The sequence below is a fragment of the Portunus trituberculatus genome, chromosome 27 (assembly GCF_017591435.1).
Source record: "Portunus trituberculatus isolate SZX2019 chromosome 27, ASM1759143v1, whole genome shotgun sequence".
Classification (NCBI taxonomy): domain Eukaryota; kingdom Metazoa; phylum Arthropoda; class Malacostraca; order Decapoda; family Portunidae; genus Portunus; species Portunus trituberculatus.
The window spans coordinates 5,027,922-5,035,165 of NC_059281.1; positions in this window are offsets into that span (position 1 = coordinate 5,027,922).

A 7,244-nucleotide genomic window follows, 5' to 3' on the forward strand; every position below is an offset into this window, starting at 1 on the left:
CCACAAAACAAAAAATTGATCCTCAGCTGCGTTCCCAGGGACTTTATTAGATCTTTACACTCCGTGGCAAGTTTCAGAAGTACCGGCTGAGAGCTTTACTAGTGTTTGTAGTGCCCGGCAACTGTCACTAAAAATGCACACATCTCCAGCCCCTCCCTGGATCATTGTGAGGGCGTAGCGGATGGCACAGAGCTCCATCTGGGTGGAGGACACACGATCTGTCAGCAGATAGCTGTAGTCTGTATTCAATGAATTCATTTTCTGAGGAGCGTCTCACGAGGACACCACACCCTGCATTCCCATCGTCCTTCACAGATCCATCACAATACACTTGTGTAGCAGTGTTGGTTATGAGTTCATTTATTTGGCATTCATAGTGGAATTTCAATTCCCCAAGATGGTAACTGTCCTTTGGATAAGGCAACTGCCCCACAACCGCATCGAAACTCCAACCTTTCCAGGGAGACTGCTGCTTAATTCTTATCAAAGCTTAAAGTGTCGGTGGTGATGATGTAGGCCTGCAAGTCATACACAAGCTTGCCTAGGTAGTTCTTATGCTTTGCAAAGCAACTGTGGTTTATCTGCTCACACACCCTACTATGCAGCTGAGTGCCATTTTTGGATCCCATGTGTCGCACCACAGATATGGTGCTTACCTCTCGGAAATAATTTGCAATGCTGGGCAGACTGAGTTCAAACAGCATTGCAAGAATCATGGCATTCTTAGGACAGTGAAGAATAATTATCATCGTCTCATGCTGTATCTTCTCCAATCAATCTATCCTGCCACCATTCAACCAGGACAGGACAAGACTGGCATATCCTATTAAAGATCTAATTGTACTACTTCAGTACACCATCCTTGATATGGGCACACCTACCCCTTTTCCACTCCATGCCAGAGCTTTGAGTGGTTTCAGCCGTGACCTACAATGTGTAGCCAGATAATTTAATTCCGCCTCTTTACTCTTTGGCGTAGTGGATAAGGTGGTGAGCATTGGATCGGGCAGACGTCCACGCTCAAGTTCGTCACCACATACCGCTTTGATGCTATTCCATTTTCGAGTGGTTTAAAGTTACCTACATGTCACCATGATACACAGGTTCTAGGTGGTTACACCAAAGATGCGCTTGGGTGGTGATATGGGCTCTAATATGGGTACCACTATAAACAAAATTGCCTGCGCCACTAATGGGCGGAAGATTAACAGCGCTTGCCACATATACTCTTCAAGTATGCCAACAGGCGCTATAGGCCATAAAAAAAGAAGAAGAAAAAAAAAAAAAAAGCTCCCAAGTACTTGTAGGTTCTTACTCTTTCAATAGCTCTTTTATTGATGAACAGGTCTTCCGTACCCTGCGAGCGTTTTTTTTTTAGAGTTGGTGAGGGAAAAAGAACACATCTGGTACCCCCAGAAATTAATTATACAGTAAATAAATAAACAAATTAAAAAAAGAAGCTTGCGCAAATAGTCGTTCGACGAAATAGCTGTCACTCTACAAGAACTGTTTCCCTCAATGCAGGGTGTTGTTGTAGGAGAGGATTGAAGACTTGTCAGGATTTAATTTGATCGCAATTGAGCATAGTTTTCCTAAGATTAACAATTTTCTTTTGAGAAATGTAGGCTAATTTAGAGTATGGTAGACACTCCTTTCTTTCCTTCTACTTAGCACAGGCATTTTCTTTTCTGTTGAGTCTTCCTGTACGCCAAAAGAAGAGCAACCACCGTCTCAGCATCGTCACAGGAGGAAGACATCTTGGCGGGTAGCTGTTTGCTTACATTCACTTCCCGCCAAGGCGCCAACTACATATAGTCAATACTTTCCAGTCGCTACATGTGACACTTTCCGACTAGAAGGGATGAGTCGGAAACTCTACCGACGTAAAATTTCAGTCGCAAATTAGCACATGGGAACCCGCCTTTAATTGAGCATATTCATATCAGTTACGTCTTCTGATATGATAATCACAAACTATTAAAATTTTAAACATAAAACTACCCAGTATTAAGAGTGCACATTTTGCCATTGTCTTATTTCCTTGAAGGTCATAATTCTACGGTTTATGTTATACTGTTGAACTTTTCTTCACAATATTATAGAATCTTTTCTTTTTTATATTTTTGCAACATTCATTGGTTTTATAAGTCAGCTGAATGATCTTTGTTTACACACACACACACACACACATAGAGACGAATCATACAAAGGAGACCGATTAAATTACAGAAAGGCTGATATTGAGAACCTCAAGAACTATTCTAAAAACGTAAACTGGGAGGAGATGGAAAACTCAGAGACGGTGCAAGAGAAGTATAACTTAATTTTGGAAATATACAAAACAGGAGTCAGGGAATATGTCCCGAAATATAGACCTAAAGAAGAAGGAAAGAAAGATTGGTTTAATACAAGGTGTGCTAAGGCAAAGGAGAAAAGGGATAGAGCATGGAAAAGGTGGAGGAGAAACAGAAATCCAGTAAATAAGGAAAACTTCAAAACAGCAAGAAATGAATATGCTAAGGTGGGAAAGGAAGAAGAAAGGAACTATGAAAAGGACATTGTCGGAAAAATGTAAGGAACAACAGAAATTGTTCTACAGATTCATAAATGGAAAAATAAGGCAAAAAGAAACAATAGAAAGGTTAAAAGAAGAGAACGGAATGGTGGAAGACCCAAAAAAGTATGGCAGAACTGTTAAATAGTAAATTTCATGAGGTCTTTACTAAGGAATCCAAATTTGAAAGACCACAGGGTAATAGAGAGACTGTCTATATGAAAGAGATTAAAGTAAACAAGCTTGAAATAAGAGTTGATGACGGAATTAGATGAGAAGGCAATGGGACCGGATGAAGTCTCAGGCAGAATATTAAAAGAATGTAGAGAAGAACTAGCAAGTCCTATATACAACATCATAAAATGCTCAATAGAAAATGGAACAGTACCAATAGAATGGAAGAGAGCTGAGGTGGTTCCCATATATAAGAGCGGAAAGAAGGAAGAACCTTTAAATTACAGACTGGTATCACTAACTAGTGTAATATGCAAGATGTGTGAAAGAGTAATAAAGAAACAATGGATTGAGTTTCTTGAAGACAACAAATTATTATCAAAAAGCCAATTTGGTTTTAGAAAAGGTTGGTCATGTGTAACAAATTTATTGAGTTTCTACTCTAGAATAGTTGATAAAGTACAAGAGAGAGAGAGGGATGGATTGACTGTATCTATTTAGATTTAAAAAAGGCATTTGATAAAGTGCCACATGAAAGATTACTATGGAAGTTAGAGGAGAAGAGTGGCTTAATAGGAAGGATATTGAGATGGATGGAAAATTACTTGAGGGGGAGAGATATAAGGACAGTAGTTAAAGATATGAAGTCCAAGTGGAGAGCAGTAGACAGCCGAGTGCCACGGGGGTCAGTATTGGTGCCAATACTTTTTTCTCATATATATAAACGACATGCCAGAGGGAGTGAACAGCTACATAAATCTGTTTACGGACGATGTGAAACTGTGCAGAGTCATAATACAAAAAGAGGATTGTGAAATACTGCAGGAAGACTTAAATAAGATCTGGAAATTGAGTAAAAAATGGGAGATGGAATTCAATGTGGACAACAGCCATGTCATGGAAATGGGAAAAAGTGAAAGACGACCAGTGGGAATCTATAAGATGGGAGATGGAGTAGAACTAGAAAAAGTAAAAAAAGGAAAAGGACTTGGGAGTGACAATGAAAGAAAACACTCAACCGGTAAGCCATATTGATAGAATTTTCAGAGAGACATATAATTTGCTAAGGAATATTGGATTAGCATTTCACTACATGAACAAAGAAATGATGGAGAAATTGATAAGTACTAAAATAAGACCCATATTGGAATATGCAGGAGTTGTGTGGACCCCCCATAAAAAGAAACACATAAAGAAATTGGAGAGACTACAAAAAATGGCTACAAGAATGGTTCCAAAATTTAAAGGGATGACATATGAGGAGAGACTAAAAGCTATGGATCTACCAACCCTGGAACAGAGAAGAGAGAGAGGGATCTGATACAAGTTTATAAATTGATTAAGGGAATGGATCAAGTGGATAATGAGAAACTAATCCTGAGAGAAAAATATGACACTAGAAGCACAAGATCGCATAGTAAGAAACTGAGGAAGGGAAGATGTCTGAGAGATGTTAAAAAATATAGTTTCCCACAAAGATGTGTTGAGACTTGGAACAGTTTGAGTGAGGAAGTGGTGTCAGCAACAAGTGTGCATAGTTTTAAAGAAAAACTGGGTAAGTGTAGATATGGAGATGGGGCCACACGAGCATAAAGCCCAGGCCCTGTAAAACTACAACTAGGTAAATACACATACACACGCGTAGTGTAGTGGTTAGCACGCTCAACTCACAATCGAGAGGGTCCGGGTTCGAGTCCTGGAGGCGGCGAGGCAAATGGGCAAGCCTCTTAATGTGTAGCCCCTGTTCACCTAGCAGTAAGTAGGTACGGGATGTAACTCGAGGGGTTGTGGCCTCGCTTTCCCGGTGTGTGGAGTGTGTTGTGGTCTCAGTCCTACCTGAAGATCGGTCTATGAGGACTGAGCTCGCTCCATAATGGAGAAGACTGGCTGGGTGACCAGCAGACGACCGTGGTGGTGAATTACACACATACACACACACACACACACATATATATATATATATATATATATATATATATATATATATATATATATATATATATATATATATATATATATAATGTTTATTTCTCTTTTTAATAGACCTTACTTTATGAGGAAAATGAAAGAATGATGTTCATATTTACCTACATTCATTACCATTTTGCCAAATTACATTAATAAACACTTTATATATCAATTCTTAAACAACAAATATAAAAATGCACATAAAATCATGATATATATAACATTTAATCTATAGAAAATATACATTTGTGATAGAAAAATTTTACTTAAGTAAAAATACACAAACTGCTGTTAGTCTCAATCATTTCAGGTTTCTAAATTACATATTGATATTTTTGTGTTCTTGGAAATAGAATGTAAAAAAAAAGAGCCAAATACTGAATAGAGGGATTTGAAAATCACACTGTATATGTATTAAATAGAACTCTAATGCATGTCAATATTATGTATACTTTGATTTAATTTTCTAACAAGACATCATTGTCCAGGCTTGTATGGGCAACCCCAGTTTCTTTGAAGGTGCATCTAGATGATCAAGCAGGCAGTTTGCAAATTGACTGGGTATATAATGCTTCTAACCACTAACACAGGCAAAATACCTGTGTTGGTTACAAGTGTGAAATCATCAGACACTACCCACACACAGAGAACCACTCACTCTGGCTGTTGTCTGGATATGGCTGGGCCAGACTGACACCACATGGGCAATGTTACAATTGTGCCAACAGACTTAGCTTGGTTGCAGACTTTTCCTGTAGAGCCATACACAATTATGTAAGCCATTCCTGTCAGACACAGATTTCAGTTTTACAAAATTACTCCAAGAAAGAAGTACTTTCTACATTTTCTGTTCAATAAATGCTAGAGCACAGACCCTTTATGACAATAGTTTGTGCATGTCACTTGCCTCACAGAGTTCAGTTTTAAAGCAGGGTTTATATGCATTTATTCATTACATTTTGAAAATTCATTTGTTGAAGTCATGCCCTTTAGGATATATCTAGGAGAATGCATTAGCTATAGACAAATAGAATAAAATTCTGCAGGTTAGTAATAGAATTTACAGAAAATTGGTGGAATTAAAGGATATTTACTTTTTACACAATAAGGTGTGTGTGTGTGTGTGTGTGTGTGTGTATTTACCTATTTGTGTATTACAGGGCCCAAGCTAAGCTCTCTTTGTCCTGTCTCCTTGTCTACTCCTGTCATATCTCTCTTTCATCTGATTGACACACACCGCGTCAACGACATCACTGCTCAGTTTATTCCACTTATCAATACTACGATGCGGGAAACTGTACTTTCTCACGTCATTTAGACAGATGTCTTTTATTAGTTTTTTTCCATGTCCTCAGAGATGATTACTTGTGGTCACCTTTATCAATTCTCTGTCCAATATGTCAATCTTGTTCACCAATTTATACATAGTTATCATGTCACCCCTTGTTCTTCTCTTTTCTAATGTGGTCAGCCCCAGCTCCCTCAGTCTTTCCTCATAGTCTAACTCCTTGAATCCTGGTACCATCCTTGTTGCCAGCCTCTGTACCCTTTCCACCTTCTTCACATTTTTCTTCATGTGTGGTAACCAGACGCAAGCTGCATATTCTAACTGGGGTCTTATTAAAGTGCATAGTATCTTCTTCATCATTCCTTCATCTAGGTAGTGGAATGCAAGACCAATATTTTGAAGCATGTTATATGTTTTCCAAAATATCTTGTTCATGTGTTTCTCCGGTGACAGAGTGTTTTGCACGGTTACTCCTATCTAAGTCTTTCTCCTCATTGGTCTCTTCAATTTTCTCATCACCCAGCCTGTAATCCTTGTTTGGTCTGTATCTACTTCTTCCCATTTTAATAACATGGCTCTTGTTTCTATTAAATTCCATCTGCCACTCTTTACTCCACTCATATATTTTATCAAGATCTTCCTGTAACTTGTTACAATCTTCCACATTCTTTACTCTCCTCATAATTTTAGTATCGTCCGCGAACATATTCATATGTGTGTGTGTGTGTGTGTGTGTGTGTGTGTGTGTGTGTGTGTGTGTGTGTGTGTGTGTGTGTGTGTGTGTGTGTGTGTGTTTTTGTGTAATTCATCACCATCACCTGCTGGTCACCCAGCCAGCCTTCCCCATTACAGAGAGAGCTCAGACCTCATAGACCGATCTTTGGGTAGGACTGAGACCACAACACACTCCACACACCAGGGAAGTGAGACCATAACTTCTTGAGTTACATTCCGTACCTACTTGCTGCTAGATGAACAGGGGCTTCACATTAAGAGGCCTCCCTGCTTCCTGGGACTTGAACCCGAACCCTCTCGGTTGTGAGCTGAGTGTGCTAATCACTACACTACACGGTGTGTGTGTGTGTGTGTGTGTGTGTGTGTGTGTGTGTGTGTGTGTGTGTGTGTGTGTGTGTGTGTGTGTGTGTGTGTGTGTGTGTGTGTGTGTGTGTGTGTGTGTGTGCACATGCATACCTGTGTTATAGACACTTGGATAAAGCACTCAAACAGCCAATAATACAGTGGACTAGTAAATCTTAAAAC